The sequence below is a fragment of the Anastrepha ludens genome, chromosome 3 (assembly GCF_028408465.1).
Source record: "Anastrepha ludens isolate Willacy chromosome 3, idAnaLude1.1, whole genome shotgun sequence".
In the NCBI taxonomy this organism is placed as follows: Eukaryota; Metazoa; Arthropoda; class Insecta; order Diptera; family Tephritidae; genus Anastrepha; species Anastrepha ludens.
In genome coordinates this window covers 85,318,228-85,335,987 of record NC_071499.1, presented here as the reverse complement: position 1 = coordinate 85,335,987, position 17,760 = coordinate 85,318,228, and the positions used below count along the sequence as shown (strand labels likewise).

Genomic DNA, 17,760 nt, shown 5'->3' with positions numbered 1-17,760 from the left:
TTAATTATCAATTAATAATTAGGAGCCTCATTTCGAAGGGTCATTACATTTGAGTTTCTGAGTGTAGGGTCCAGTGCGTTGGCTTCGAAAATATATGAGTTTTCCAGCTAATCTTCTATTGAGGCATACCAGGATATTTGCTATCGTTGCTCTGCGATATGTTAGCATCATTCAGTTGTACTCATATGGATGGATAGTTGCCTCGATTGGAGTGCAAGCTTTCTGGGTAGATGTTGTTTCATTGAACTTTTATTTTGAGCTAGCGAATGATCTTTTCTACGTTCGTTAGAGTTTGTGAGAAACCAAAGACCGAAAAGTATTTACTACTAAATAGCACAACACTATCATGGTCAAGAGTGTCAATCGGAACACTCACTCTAATTGAACTGTAGGCAGATCGCACATGAGATGGGAAGGAACCCAAGATGTTACTCTGTAGTACACGAACTAAAATCTCATAGAGGGTGCACTGATTTCATCTTTCTTACACGAGAAACTATTTACTATTCAGATAAATACATAGTAATCGATAAAATTTTAAACTATGCTTTAACGGGAATGTGCTTGGGAATGCTTCGTTTAAAAAAAAATTAGATGTCATTTTTTTATTTTTAAATAACAACAAATTTTCCCACTGAAGCGAACGTTTTGCTAGAAAAAGTCTGACCATGAGAATAATCTAAATTGCTTTCACACTAAACCAATTTGCTGCTAAACCAGCTACAATAACTAATGGCTATTCAGCAGTGTTATTTAATTTATATAATTTTTTAGAAAATAATCTTGTTTCACATAATTCTTTATACCTATTTATCTATGCATGTATCTGGTATGACCAACAATGAAATCTAGCCAAGCATCTTTGTTTTTTTTAGTTACTTCCTGCCAAAAACTTTACGTAATGCATATTGATGCATTAATGAATATTTAAATTTCGCCATCTTATTTTATACAAATTGAAAACTATGCAAACTCGAAAGAATACTCTACAGCAGCTTTAGGAAATCTGACTCAGCATAACACACAGTGGTACATTTTTTTTTTGTTTTTTACCACTCGGAAGTGATTAACAGCTTTTAATGCATTATGAGACGCTGAACCTGAATTTGGACACAGAAATTTACCAATTTTGAGAACAAAGTAAGACTTATATAAGAATTAATACATAATGTATGTAAAAAAATGTCAAACAATGGCAAGCTGTTTGACGAGGATTTTTGATTGAGGCATACAACTTTTTATGCAAATACAAACGCACACTTCAACTTGTATGTGATCTGGCAAATATCAGAACATTAATTAAGATCTTGTACAAGTACTACTGTAGGCAAAAAGTAAGGTGTATTTATTTGTCAAACTTCGCGGGATTAATATTTCGCTCTAGTTATTTTTTCCATGAGTTGGCAGCACTGTTAATAACATCTGGGCCAACTTTAATGTGAATGTCATTATCAGTAATACATTTACGCTTGTGTTTACCAAACGACCAAGAGTGCATTTTTCGATTTTTACAATGTCTGATTTGATTGAGCAGAGAAGTCCCATCAAATTTTGTTTGCGAAATGAAATTTCGGCTGCGGAAACGTTTCGCATGTTGCAGAAGGCATTTGGTGATTCGACAATGTCGCAGAAAAATTTTTATAAGTGGTACAAAGACTTCAAAGAGGGTCGAGAACGTGTTGATGACTTGGAGCGCTCCGGACGACCATCGACGTCAACAGATGGCCAACACGTCAATGAAGTGAAGGAGTTAGTGCTCGTGGTACCGAAAACTCTCAATTTCTTGGAAAAAAGTCGTCGCGTTGATGTATGTGAAACAATGCTTTCAGACTATCAGGACAAGCTCAAATGCTTCATTACGGGAGATGAGACTTGAATTTATGCTTACGACCCTGAAAAAACCGACCAATCAAGCGAATATCGTGCTAAAGGCGAGGCCAGACCGAAAAGAGCACGTCAAAGTCGTTATGGTCATGATGAGAGTTTTTTTCGATTTTCGTGGTGTGGTGTACTATGAATTCCTTCCACCTGGCCAAACTGTTAATAAGAAATATTATTTGAGCGTTATGCGTCGTTTACGTGAAGCAATTCGTCTAAAAAGAGCAGAATTATGGGCCAACAACTCTTGGTTTTTGCATCACGATAATGCACAGTCTCACACTGCACTCGTTCTTCGTGACCATTTCGCCAAAAATTCCACCCATATCGTTCCGCAACCACCGTATTCGCCTGATTTGGCTCCGTGTGACTTCTGGCTATTCCCAAAACTCAAGAGACCACTCCGAGGAACGCGTTTCGATTCGATTGAGGAGATAAAAGCTGAATCGAAGAAGGTGTTGATGGCTATACCGGAAATGGACTATTTGGCATGTTTCGGGGATTGGAAAAATCGTTGGCATAAGTGTATGTCATCGAGAGGGGATTATTTTGAAGGGGATAAATTGATTTACAAGAATAACGACTTTTTATTTTACAACCAAATTCACCTTACTTTTTGCCCACAGTTTTACAATGCCCCATATTTTTACAATGGTGCAGTTCGTGCATGAGAAGTTAAATTTGTTAAAAATTACTTCCGAATCCTTTCAAATCCCATCAAGCATAGTATGCGCACTACTTTTAATAGGTTGTGCGTATGCCTGTGAGATTACGCACTGGTCGAAATACGGAAAGCATTGCAGCCTTCAGAGCTCAATTAAAATGGCGAAATCAGATAAATTGGGAAGCTCTTTGTGAACATTGTGGCGAATTTTGCTTAGAGATGAACCGCAACTGTACACTGCATGATCAAATTACCTCAAAAAGTGGTAATTGAAGAGAAGGAAATTTCTCCGAGAGGGCTTTGCAAAAATTATGTTTTAACTCTGTTAAAAACCTCGATGAAGCTAGTTAGCTTCTGATTTCATTAGCTCGTGCAGCTAAATGATAATTACATGTCCACTTACAGTTGATATTAGCGGTTGCTGTTAAATAACATTCTCTGGTACAACAATATGGAATTAGCGTTGGGCTTTGATGTTGTATTATCAGAAAATGTTAATGACATTAATACATTAACATTCTCTGCTATTATTATGAATGGATTCTAACTAAAAGATTGCAAGTGAACAAAGCATTGGTTTAATTTTCGAATAACTCTCAAAATTCATTGTCATTTTTTGGAACTATTAATTGGGAAATTTGTGTACGTATTTAAATTGCGTTTTTTGACTAATATTTTCAGTAAATTATGATGTAGTACAAAATTGGTGCAATCATATTAGAATTCGGTGTTACGATATTACGCAATACTATTGATTTAAATAAAAGTCTGTTGGTTAGTCAATAAATGTTCTAGAGTCTATTGTTTACAAATACGCATATGTTTATGAGCTCTTACAAAAAATTTGAATTTTGTACAAAAACCTACAGTAACGTTATCACCAGCTGAGAAATAATTTGATTCATATATATGAAGGTATGTAAATATACAAGAATATGTATGTGGAAGAACATCAAACGCACACCATTGGAGGGGGCGCTCAGCAAAACACCCAGCAAAGAATATATGCACCTTTTACATACGAGTATATACAGGGTGCGTGCGCTATTTGAGGGCAGCTTTAGAGCAAAATTAATTAGCTTTTATTTTGAATAAAGTTTAATGAGACTTCACTAATGCTCCTTATTCATATTGATCATAAAGATATTAATTGCAGTCTTCAAAGAAAATATAGTGTTATTACTAAGCTTATTGGTTTCAGGCTCAACTACACATCATACGTAGTAATCCAGGTGACTAAGGTCTGGGGAATTAGGCGGCCACAAGTTCGGCGTTATGTGGTCATGGAAATTTTCAGACATCCAATCTTGTGCTGCCATCGCTTTGTGTGTAGGAGCAGAATGCTGCTCAAAGTTGTATGGGCTAACACCACGCACACTAGCAACCCAGTATTTCACTACTGTCTCTAGAATCTCGATATATGCAGTAAAATTCACTCGAAAACCTTGATTAAAAAAGTGCGATGGCATTACATGTCCTCTGTTGCTGACAACACTTAAAAACTTAACAGTGACTGGACACTTCGAGCCATCTGTCATTCTGCGGTTACTCTTGGTCAAATTTTTTTCTTCAGAAAAAAACTTTAACATTCCAGGCACTTCCGAGTGTTTAATTTTGTTTCAAAGGCGTCTTGATCAAATAACGCGCTGTTCTCGAGTTTGTTCCGATATAAACTGTCTTCTGCGCATAACGTAGCATTTATACCGGAGACCTTCATGGGCAACTCGACGAAAAAGACCCTCAGAAATATTAAAGCTCCCTCAGAAGGGCCCTCATTGATTTTGAAGGATCCTCGTCAAGTATCGCTTGCACTTGTTGTATAAATTCTGCAGATCGGACACTGTCACAAGGTTCCTCGTGTTTTCTACGTTTTGCAACAGATTCTACATCGCCGCTTGATGCTTCCAATTCACTGTGAACCTTATGAACAAACACACTCAGAAAAATTAAAATTTCTAAATCGGTGTGACTTGCACATATAGCAACAATAACTGCGTGTGTCTTCATTTCTTGAGTTAAGTTGTAGTCCTGCATGGCTCTTCTGAAAAAAAGCTAAAAATAATGCTTGCAGAAAGTTAAGGTTAAATTAGAGGTGGCATAACATAACTCCATAACCTTAAACGTATCTTAACCATGACAATATCTACTGTCATCTATTATTGGTGCCATAGCCACAGACAGTCGTCGATATTTACATATATTGCCATTCATTTGTTCATTTCAAATATGCAGAAACTAAAGAAAATATAACAACATGAGCAGTGACGAGGAAATTAATTATTTATTCATTAATATAGTGACATTATACAGGGTTTGATTGAAAAGTAATGAGCCGTATTTTTTTAAGCAGTTTTATTAAACCTTTTGGCTTATACAACTAATATTCTTCAAAATAGGACCCTTGAGCGTCAATACACCGCTGGTAGCGGTCCTTCTACTGCAGGAAAACATTTTTTAAACTCATCTCCCGGAATCGCGTTCGATTCGGCTGTCACAGCTTTTTGGATCGCCTCGATGGAGTGGAAACGCCTCCCCTTCAGCTTTCTTTTCAGGCGCGGGAACAAGAAGAAGTCCGGAGGGGACAGGTCTGGGCGGTAGGGAGGGTGGGGAAGCACCGGAATCCTCATCTTGGCCAATGCAGAGGTGCAGAGGAAGGCGGTGTGCGCCGGCGCATTGTCGTGATAAAGGGTCCAATTGTTGACGAGGTCGGGCTGAACCCGGCGACGCGGTTTTTCAGCCGTAGGAGCACTTCTTTGTAAAATGGCGCATTTACAGTGCTTCCTGGAGGTACAGACTGTTTAGCTTTACGCAAAATTTGATCGAGTAACGTTGCTCCAACGATCGCTGCATTTTGCCACTGCAAAATACTAACACACTTCTAAAACAGCTTTCACGCGCGGAGCGATGATGACGGCACCACTGTTGCCAGAGAACTGGGACCGGTTTCTAGTGGAAGGGGAAGGTCCAACGATCATTTTCCCCCACCAGCCGATTCGGTTGATCGCTTGGCAGACGCTCCGCGCGGGAAGGCTCATTACTTTTCAATCAAACCCTGTATGCCACGATGTAGCAAAAATCCAAATTCAATTGGTCTGTTTGGTTACGATTTTGACTTCGACATTATGCCATGTCACCTCTAATCGATTACAGTGTGGCCCAAAGGTTGGTTCCATCAGCAGATTTATGTGGTTATGGCTATGGCAACGCCAACTACCTTATGCACCCCGTATTTACATATGTATGTGTGTATTAGTCGACTTCTAAATAACAAATTAGAGCAACAAAAAACAGTAATTCGATCTGGTTTTATAAAAAATATAATTTCTATTTGGTGTTTATGAATTTCAAAAGAAAAAAATATGCAAACACATTAATTAATAATTTCCAAATAATATATTAAAAATGCAAAATCAAACTGGTTATTATATAAGGTACTTTTTACTGTTGAATCTTTGTTTTCGGGTTTGAGCTTTTTCTAAATCACTTTGCTGTTCACTTTTATTATAATTATTATTTAAGCTTCTTAAAGCACCTTGATATTTGTGTTGTGACATTCAGTCGATTCGCTCGCGGTTGCGGTCTTTTCAGCTTATTTGAAGGTTTAATTGCAATTAATTAATATGTGCATTAGCGCTGATGCTAAATTATGCAAAAAAGTCGCTTCAGCTGTTTAATATTTTAAGAAGACACTTTTGTTGTGCTGAAAATCTTTCAAAAGTGAATTTTTTATTTCTTTTGACGGATTGGCTAATTATTGACGATCGTTATCATCTGATAAAATTTTTTTGTAACTGCATATGTACCACTTCGAACTGCTTGGTTACTCAAGTGATGTACTCGTATGAGCTGAAGTGTGTAACGATTAAACAGCCTGCTGCGCCATTCAATAACTTACTCACTACCAGTTCATTTTGATTCATTGCCAAGTAGCATTTGTTTTATGGCTTAACATATTTCTCTACACACAATTTAATTGCTGTTTATTTTCTCTGATTATTTAAGAAATTATAAAACCCAATAAATAAGTTTTAGTGCATTCGATACTTAGGCGTATTTAAAACAGATACTATGAAATAATTCTAAATGCTCTTTATGGAGATAAAATTAAAAACAAACAAGAATAGAGTTGGTGAAATAAAAGTAACTCGCCTCACGCTGAAGAGTTAATAACAAATAATCATATGTAGCGCTAAAACACAGCTTTAAAAACACAGATACCTGAATCGTTGGATGAGTAGCCACTGGCGAGTAGCCGCCACTCTAGCGCGTCTGGTCTATATTTGTATGTTGTATTAATTTATGAAAATGTGGGGCATTGTAAATGGCAAGTGCGGTGTGAGGAAGTGCAGTGAATAGGTGACGCGTCGTTTGATCGATATGCTTGTTTCTCTTTTATAATATGCCTGTACGTACATTACTTGTATATATGCTGCATAGCTGAACCAACAACAAATCCGGTTTCACTTTTTTCTATGCGTACGGTGGCGTTACATTGCACAATGGCATGATCAAAACGTATACAGTATTTATTGCTTATTATACGTACGTATACACTGTACAAAAAAATAATTGTTTTTCCAAATAAGAAAGTTCCGGCAATGGATTCTGGTACAGATAATAAGAAAATATACGACTTTCGGGGATTTGACCGTTTACATCTGAAATTTATTTGAGGCGGGGGCCTAACTTTCACACTTCGGTAAATGTTTATGATAAATCGGCATAGGAAACTAAGTGATCTTTACACTTTAGATATATAATGCGTTTAGCAGTTGTACAGCAAAAACCGAGAAACATTTTTGTGAAACATTTAACTCTCTAACTACTCAATAGGTGTATCGTTTTTGTCTCTTTTTCAGGAAAGTGCTAAAAATGCACCTAGCAGAAGAATATAGCGGACTAAAATGTACTACAAAAATATTTGTTGGAAAATTCTATTATCAGTTTCTTAATACGCCAAATCTTAAAATTCAAATGTGAAAATCGAAAATGTGCACTGTAACTTGCATATGTACGTATTAGGGCGGGTCGATTTAAAATCGCTCATTGCTCTGTGAAAATCGTATTCCAGGGATCAAAATAAGAAACTTTGCCGAAGGAACCATACCTCTAAAACGAATTCTGATATCCCCCAATTTGGGTCGAACGAAAAATCCCACTTTGACCCATTTAGAGTGCTCCAATCGAGTCCAAATGTATGACCGACCCCCACTAACTTTGGACGGCCGATCCACCCATGCCAGTGGCACACCCCCTGGAACTCCCCTGGGGGGTTCCCCATACAATCATTTCAAAATATCGCCATTTTTGGCCTTTACATGAGAAAAGAAACTAAAAAGTTCGACCCAAATTGGGGGACATCATAATTCGTTTTAGAGGTATGGTTCCTTCGGCAAAGTTTCTTATTTTGATCCCTAGAATATGATTTTCACAGAGCAATGGGCGATTTTTTTGCCTCCCCACAAATCGACCCGGCCCAGTATGTATGGGTGTTGTTTTTAGCTGCATGAGAACTCTCTTTTGACGGCTGACCGTGGTTTGACAGCTGAAAATGGCACCCTAGTTTGGCAAGTCATCATGAATTCTTTAGCGCCAGAAGAACACTTTTAAATCGTGCAAAATTTAATTTCTAAAAAAAGAATCTGTTCGGGAGTTCATAGAGCGAAGTGTTGAAAAGACGCCGATTTGTCGTTGTTCTCAACTTGTCTTTCGTAAGGATCTTGGCTTATATATACATATATATATAATTGGCGCGTACACTCTTTTTGGGTGTGTGGCCGAGCTCCTCCTCCTATTCGTGGCGCGCGTCTTGATGTTGTTTCTCAAATGGAGGGGCCTACAGTTTCACGCCGACTCCGAACGGCAGATATTTTTTATGAGGAGCTTTTTTCATGGCAGAAATTCACCCCGAGGTTTGCCAGGGGTGACCGCTATTAGAAAAAAAACTTTTTCTTCATGTTGGTCATTCACTGAAATTCGAACCTACGCTCTCTATGAATTCCGAATGGTCGTCACGCACCAATCCATTCGGCTACGGCGGCCGCGTGCCTATAAATTACAGTTCGTGCACCAATTGAAGCCAAATGACCATCGTTTGCGTCGCATTTTTGCTCAGCTCAATTTGGTTTTGTTTTTCAGATCTATTGAGAAAATCATAGCGAACATACGCCGGAGATCATATTCAAAAAATAAATGCCCTGAAATTATCTAAAAAACAATCCAACAATATTTCTATTTTGTATTATTATTTTAATATCTCAAGCTTTTCAAAAAAAACACTCCATATATTGAAAACAATTTTTGGTTTAATGGCATAAAAAGTTATTAAATTCTTAGAAAATCGTATCAGAAATTCTAAAAAGTGTCGATAAATTTAGATGTTTCTCAATACAAAAGCTTTATATACCTTAGAAAATTTTAAAAAATATTTACTATTGTAAATTTTCAAAGACAAAGGTCTTATTTTTGCATAGCAATTCCGCCAATACGCTCAAGCAAAACGACCAAGCACTCACACTATTACACACCTGAGTGCCTGTCAAACTCACACTGCCTGTTAAAAAAATTGGAAAAAAGAGTGTTTACTGGTATTTCTATACAATAAATCGAATGCACTGAATACATACTTAGCAAAAGCTAAAAATCACGTTGTACTAAAAAAATGCACTTTAAAAAGTGCATTTCGTGGAAAAAGTGGTATACCTTTGAATTGGCCACCGCAATCGCACGAATCAAGTAGATTGAAGCTTTGTTAAAGCGGCGCGTGCAATGTATAGAAATCTCTCTTATCTTATAATTTTCAAAGTGCCCAGGGTTACTAGGAAAAAAAACCACTAATCCTAAGCTCCCTCGCTAATTCTTTTTCTAAAAACTACTCCAAAGTCTCGTTGAAATCATATCCCGAAGATGTTAAGCCACAATCATTGCTTGCCGTGCCTGAACGTGCTCTAAATATATTTACATGAAGACTTTGATGTCAATAAAAATATACATACATATGTACTGACTTATATTACTAATACCCTATGTTCCGAAAGTACCGGGAATGTTTAATTTAAACCAACCGCGCACGTGACAACCGGTCCATATTTTTTTCTTATGTTGGTAGGATTGTAAGACACACATCTGTCACTTTTTAGCGGCATCGGTTCATTAGTGTCTGCCTGGCCGGCCGGAAATGTGGGCAAACAATTTTTGGATTTTGCATGACGATAATTATTTGGCCAAACACCAAGTAAATACCATCGTGCAAGATCTTATTCACCTGATATGGCCCCGTGCGACTTCTTTTTGTTTCCCAAGTTGAGGTTACCACTTCGTGGAAGGAGATTTCAGTCGATAGAGGAGATCAAATAGAATGCGTTGAAGGAGCTGAAGGCCATCACTTCGTCGGCCTACCAGGGGTGCATGGAGGACTGGGTTAAACGTTGGCACACGTGTGTTGCTTCAGACGGGTCATATTTTGAAGGAGATAAAATAAATTTGCCTGAAATTTAACTTTGTTTTGTTTTATTTAAACATTCCCGGTACTTTCAGATCAGAGGGTACAAACAAGTTTTTTAATGGTTACTTCGTTTTTGCATAACAGTGATAAAGTTTGTTTACGAGTGTGGCAGAATATAAATATCGGCTTAAATAAAATGTTGCTGTGGCGATTAGTTTGCTTCAATGTTGAAAGAAGTTGGTAGAGTCACGTTCGTTTCAACTGATATTCCTAGAATTCGATAAATTCACTCAAATCTATTTAAAGTTGCCGTGTGGCGGAATTTATATAGCAATCTTGCTGTTGACTGCTATTTACTAAAGGGACTGCTGGACAGCACTAAGGTGGAAAAAAAACTAACACGCGATATTTATTGCTTTTAGTGTTGACGAGAACAAATAATTAAGTAAGAAATTACTTAATTTGCAATTTATAGCCAAAAAAATTGATTTCTATTGAACCGTCAAATCCTCGTTTAATAGCAATTTTTAGCAAAGCAGTCCTAATGAACCAACAAAAAAGAAGTTAAAAAACATATATAGTAAGTGTAATTACACTCCTTTTGCGTGTTTCGCCGAGCTCCTCCTCCTATTTTTGGAGTGCATCTTGATGTTTTCCCACAAAATGGAGGAACCTATAGTTTTACGCCGCCTTCGAAAGGCAGATGGTTTTTATTTTTATGAAGAGCTTTTTCATGACAGAATTACACTCGGAGGTTTGCCATTGTCCGCCGAGAGAGACCGCTTTCTTCTTCTATCAAAAGATCGATTTTTCTTTAAGTGTATAAAAAATTCAATTAAGAAGAAATTAAACTTATACTTTATCAGTTCATTCTAATGAAGGAAATTTAACATTTCTTACAGTTTACAGAGAAAAAATAGAGAACACTTGGAATCTGGTTAAACAATTCATTTAGTTAAGCCACAGTTAAGAAAAATCTAGGCCAATATGCTTTGAAAGCGAAATAAAGTCTCCCAAAGTTCCAGAAATCGGAACATTGGAAGCACACTTAGTGCTAACTATCCCTAACCAGAAAATCTCATTTCGCAAGCAACGCTGATGAGTATTGAAATTAAGTATCTCGAGGAACGATGGGGTTTCACTCAGTCCCACCACTTACCATATCGAAAAGGAAAGTGCGGGAAAGCATAGTCCTTCTGTCATCTAACAATTCTATATATAATGAGCAAGGAATTGGATCAGTGAAATTCAAAGAACGCAACGGACAAAGACTTTCTGGGCATGACGTCCTTAATATGATATCCAAATAAGGACGGTATATCGCAGCTTCAAACGCAAAAGAGAGATATATAACAGCTTTAGAGTATATGAATCAACAAAGACCGAACTAAAACCTCGAATAAAGTACGGAATATGATTTGGAAATTTTGTAATTTAAATGTCTTTGAAAAGAGAATCTAGAGTCAAATACCACACCAAGGTCAATAATTTCACTTGGGTTGGATAATCTAAAACCACCAATGTGGTTGGAAGCAGGTATAAAATTCTTAGAATCGAATGTAATATTAATTCAAACGCAATAAAGGAACATAGGCGAGTAAAACTAATTATATTATCTATTTATTTATTTATATTAAATGTAATTATAAGTGATTATATGACACAATTAAGGCAACTAGCAGCAAATATTATCGGAGAAAAACTGTAAAGTAAGTTATTTTACTTATAATTGCTCTGGAAAACTTAATTTACTTACAGAAATTCAAAATAAGTTAACCCATATCTAGCAAACCAGATTTTAAAGCATCAAGAGTTGCCAATGAACAAAAAACACATGCCAGTTTTATTATTATTATTATTTCTTTTTTTTTGCTTTTTTGTTAAGTATAAAAAAAAAGTATATAAAGTATGTATAAAAAATCAAAAGAGATAAAAGTCACATAAATTTCAAAAAAAGCGCTAACTAGAGAAAAGAAGAATTTTGAACAGTTGGCACCACTGGAATTGTCTCTATTTGAATTTGTCAGCTGATTAAATTTTAAATCTCTATCAAATATCTTTGAACTATCAATACCAGTATGGCAATGGCAAGCCTCCGAGTGTATTTCTGCCATGAATAAACTCCTCATAAAAAATATCTGCTGCTCGGTGTCGGTTTAAAACTGAAAGCCCTCCCATTCGTGGAACAACATCAAGTCGCACATCACAAATAGGAGAAAGGGCCCGGCCAAACACCCAAAAAGGCAGTAAGCGTCAAAGTCATATTTTCCAGTAAAAAAATTTAAAATTTGTAACAAAAAATATGTCTCAAAAATATTAAATATTTCTCCTCAGCTGGCAGACTTTTACATATGCACCTTAAATCTTGTACATCAAATACTTTATAGAATAATTTTGAATTGAAAATGTTTAAATATCAATTTCACAAATATTTATAGCAAAAAATATTTACCCAGGAGCTGAAACAACAGACACTAGTTGCGGTAGTGTCCAATGCTAATTTAAAAGTCCTAATATTTTTCTCGTTTTGCAAACAATGATCGCCATGCGTTCATATTTACGTATTCATACATATTTTCATATACTCGGGCTTCCGAGCCAAAATATGGAACTAAGCAGAAATATCGTGTATTTATGTAAATCGCTATCGTATTTGGAACTTGTGAACTAAACAGCTGCAGTTTACAAACAGACAGTCAAAATAAAGATTTACATCACTCAAAATCATGTTTTATTTATAAAAAAAGTTGTTCAAAAACAAAACTGGATGATTAATTTTGCACCGGTTTGTATATGTCTATAGAACGTGAAAAAAAAAACAAACAAAAAATGTTTTTTTCTCGTACATCAATTTGCCACACAATTTGTCCCGTAGGGTACATACACTCTTTGCAAATTAAGAAAAAATTATAAATATATTCCACTTAAGAAGCAGGAGAAAGGTTCAACCAATAATTTTATTATATATTTAGGAAAAATAGGAGCAAAAAATTATACAACAAAAATTCAACTTGACTAAACTTATTAAATTAAAAAAGAAATTAAAATAGCTTCATACGAAATAGTTATATGTGCATTGACCTTTCTTTACTCTTTTTTTCGATTTTCTAATAATTAGTAAGTTTTTCATTTTGAGAAATGTCTTCATTTATACGCTTAGGCTTAGAGTCTGCCAAGTTTTGAAGAGTTTAATCACCTATCTTATCCTACTCTTCCACTAAAGCACCTTCAGGTCTTTGATTGTCTCAAACTACTAACTATTTTTATAAATAAGAGCCGACAATATTCCCCAGAGGTCGCTAATTGAGTTTAAATTGGGACTTAGTGCTGGCCAATCCTGAATTGAAATTTTTCTTCACGATAGGAAGGTCTTAGTTAAACGAATCCGTATGGATTGGGGCATTGTCTTGCTGGAAAGCCCAGTCGTCTCCGTATACGTTTCCCGCAAACTCAATGGGAACATCCTCTAATATTTCGACATAGACTTCTGCGTTGATTCTTGTCGGAATAAGTGAAAATTAATATTTTCCGGTAAATGCTAAACGAGCCTTAATGTGGCGTGCTAATAATCTTGGTACCGGCTCCCGCAAACAATATTTAAGTGTTCCGTCCTCAACCAAAATTTGATGTACGAGTATTCGTCTATCGGTGACCTTAAGACTTAAATGGTGTTTGATTTTCTTGCAAGACATTTCTTTTTGAGCAGCCAGACGACGAATTTCTCGTTTGCATCTGCTGTCGATGTTAGTTGATCTGCCGCTTCGTTTGAGTTTGCCATATGTTTCTAGATTTTTAAGAAAATTACTGATGGTATTCCTATGTCGATTTACTCTAGCAGCAATTTCATAAATAATGTTGCCATTTTCGCTTAGTCCTTTAATCAGACCACGCTCTTGTTCAGATAAATGTCTTCCACGTGGCATTCTATAGATTAACCCATCAATAATTCAATTATTCTTTGTTAAAAAGAATTAATCTATTTTACTTACATTTTTCTTTATGATACCAATAACACAAAATTTTTTGATAACTTGCTCTCTATGCTTGCCAAATCAATACTGATCTCTGATTGCACATATACATACTTATTTCGTATGAAAACCAGATCTCGCAACACAAATTTGTAATAACGGTACTAAGAATAATGACTAAAAAAGAATTTTGCAACCGAATAGTTAAGTCGGGCTGCAAATGCAGACTTTGGCATACCAAATAAAAATGAATCGATACTATCAACACAGATATTGGTATAAAAAACTTTGCACAGATACTTATTTCTGTGAGGTATGATATTATAAAACGCATTACAAATTTAAAAAACCGAACTTTACATTCAAATTAATCGGCGTTTTCCACATATAAGATCGTCTTGATAACTCGATACGCACTTAACCTATCTTAATTTATTTGTTTTTAAATCAATAGATTTTTAGTAATCAGATCTCTGAGTCTAGATGTATGGCAATTAAATATCTCTTGAATTTTCTGAAATAAATAAATACAGGGTACGCCATCTTTAATGTCGATATGTAAGCGCTGAATAACTTTGTCATTTATCAACCGATCGATTTCAACATACATCTTTTCGATACGTCAATTCACTACAATTTCAACCACGGATCGCTTTACACCGAAAGAACCGAAAGACGCTATAAAACCCGAAATGCTTGGCAAGGTGATGACAAACGCTGAAAAAAGATCGCAGTTTGTGATTGCTAATAAAGATGGCCACTTGATTGATAAAATAGTTTTAGTAAATTGTAAATAACCAAAACAAATAAAAATACCTCACTTATACAAATCAGTTTTTTTTTTCTGAGTTATTCAATGTTTTCATATCGACATAAAAGATGGCGCACCCTGTATATGTATAATACATACGTACAAAGCCAAAAATAACGGAACTTTTTTCTACGAATTTGTTCTCGCCGTATTCATTGTAACATTTGTCACAGAATTTATGGCAAGACTAAGTTTTTAACCCTCCGTTCGGCAGATAAGTCCGGCAAGACCTTTTTATTTTAGGGTAATTGCCTCAAAAAAGTAATCCTAAATAATAAAAAAAATTAATGAATTAAAAATATAAAAAGAAATTGAAATCGTAATTTACTGCTTGCAAACTACTTTAATTCAGATATAAATACATATTTCTAAATTGCCTCCATAAATCTTCTTATACTATCCCAAATTATATTTACACATTCATCAACAAGTTAGAAAAAACGAAACAAAGCTGTATAAATATCTTCCTTACGAAATGTCTTGTAAATCTGGTTAGTTTCAGTTGGTGCAAATGTGTCTATCGAAATATTCCAAGCGGAGGATTAATAGCTGGTTTGCCACACTGTACTAAAGCAGCGGCCCATACTGGCTTATGGTTTTCGAACGTGTGATGCGTTACAAAATATGTGTAAATCATGTATAAACAAAAACATAAAATAAAACATTCATAATTGCAAAGCGAATGTAATTAATAAATGACGAATGTGCTAATATTGGCTTTAAGCAGAACCCAACAAGCAAAAAAAATATTTCATTGAACTTTGATTTACAAAAAACATCAATTTTCAAGCAACTCTATATTTTATGTTTATCATTAGTACCGTTAGTATATTTTTTTAAAACTATAATATATAAGTATATAATAACAGCTTATTGAAAAAAAATCGGAGAATAAAAAAAATATTTTTTCAAAAATGAATTTAAACAAGTAAAGAACTAATTCTCAAAATCGCTACCAAGTTTTAATTTGCAAATATGTACCTGTTCAAATACAACTTTTTTAAATATGGTATTCCTTACGGCAAATTTATATGCGTGGGACTAACTGGTGGATACCATTTCATTTGATTGCAATTGTTATATTTAAATTTTTCAGTTTACAATTTTTTTTTATAACTTTGCAATGTGAAGACGCCATTCAAGGTTTACACTCTTATCGTGCTGAAGTTCACGAACGTGAACGCTTGCAAATTATTAAAACTCAACTTTAACAGCGCATGTTCTATCATAATTTGCGAGAACAATAGCTGCCTCACCCTCAACCCTTGTATTGGCTACTGGAAGTTCCTGTTCAAGTGACGAAGTAACGATAACAACGCAGCCTTAAGAACATCAAATTAAACTGAGCTAAAGCAAAACTCAAAAAACCCGTAGTCCCCGTTGTAACGAATTTTGCATATAGGTATGTAGGTATTTTTCTCCAACCATGCAAGTTCAAATTAACTTCAGAGCTCTGGAATCCGCAAACGTCTCAAGGAAGTCCTGAAAAGTTTCATCAAAAAATTGATTTCGGAGGTGCAACTCATGCCGGAGGTCTAATTGGGCCAGAATGGAATAGACTTTGTATTGGTATTATCGCATGCGCACCACGCTCATGCAATTTAACACTGTTGGCCTTCTTTCTATAAGGTTTATTAAGTCATTGTTTTAAGCCAATAAGCTCACAATGTTATAGGCGCTTAGATTCGAATTACTGAACGTGAAATTGCTGTGATCTGGGTTATAATGTGTGGAAGAGTGGTGGAATATTGGTTCTAAAGTATTGATCGTCGCTCGTAGAAATCATAAAAACTTTATTGAACTTTCATATTTAAATTTACCTTACCAGGAATACATTTTTTTAAATAAGAATGTGTTATGCCCCTATTAAAAGCCCCTTTATATGTGTAAGAAATTCCCTTTTGCTTAGAATGCTATAAATCGTCATTGAAGGTACTGTTAGAAGCAACACAAGATATTTGAGATGCCTTAATGCTCAATTTGACCCCAACTTGAACGCAATTCTAAATATTTATTTCGAAATATTAAATTAAAAAAAAATTAAAAAAGTAAATAACGAAACTTGAAATGTAATTTCATATGCAACAAAAACATACCAAACAAGCTTACCAAAATAAACTATTGGTTTCCTTTAGCTTAACGCAGTGAATGCACGTACCTATTAAGTATGTGTGTATGTATGTAAAAATGTGCGTTCACACTAAATTCACTATCAATTGCACACCCTAATTTACACTCTTTTTTGCTTTTGTTTTGTTTTCCGTTTTTCGTTTTTCAGGCTCTCAGTTGGCCGTTTAATTTATATTTTTTGTTTTTGTTTTTATTACTTTTTTTTCGCCACTGCACCGGAGTCCAATCTTAAGTCAACTACTAAAGCTGTTGCATTTGCCTTTCCGCCGCTTTGTGGCGTCCAAAGTTTCACACGCTGTTACACTCTACTGAAGCATAGTAGCCCCACACTGAAATGCCTTTTAAGTAAATATTATTTCGCAAGTTTATTTTTCGTAGTAAATTCACTTAAAATTTTGCCAACCTCAACTACTAACTGATTTTCGTGGTTTTCCCACACTTTTTAAAATTCAAAAAATTCTATACAATTCTCATTTCTTCAATACACGACCAATACGAATAACTATATGCACATGTATGAGTATGTACAACAAGCTAGTTTAGTTGAAATAAAAATTTTTTCACGCGCGCCTAAACGTTGCCTTTTGGTAGCTTCTTCCGCTTCGCACGTCCAACGTTACAGGTTGCCGCAATTAAACTGAGCTCCACTTTGACGGTTGGAAAATCATCAACTCGGCTTAGCCAAGCGCAGCACAGTGCCCATTTGCGCACTGCTCTGCCTAGTTCGTTCATGTCCGCGCTCATCGTCCCCCACCTTTTTGTTCGGCACATTCAAATCGATCGAATGGAGCTGATCATCGGCTCAAGTAATCATCATTATCACTGTTGTATTTTTGTCTATTCTTAGCCGATTTTGTTGCTG

General features: G+C 35.6%; 1 protein-coding gene across 3 annotated transcripts in view; it reads right to left on the bottom strand.

Annotated features, from left to right (window-relative positions):
* LOC128858338 (ATP-binding cassette sub-family A member 13) overlaps window positions 1-17,555 on the bottom strand; it is an 89,870-nt gene extending 72,315 nt beyond the window's left edge. Inside the window, exons 1-2 of one of the 3 annotated variants that reach the window (XM_054094523.1) lie at window positions 17,302-17,555; window positions 16,878-17,236 (exon numbers count right to left, since the gene is read on the bottom strand). The gene's annotated coding sequence lies outside the window, so the exon portion shown is untranslated. Of the gene's footprint in view, window positions 1-16,864 lie in introns of all 3 variants that reach the window. The other 2 variants (XM_054094521.1, XM_054094522.1) reach the window with 2 other exon arrangements.
* Between the last annotated feature and the right edge of the window lie 205 nt (window positions 17,556-17,760).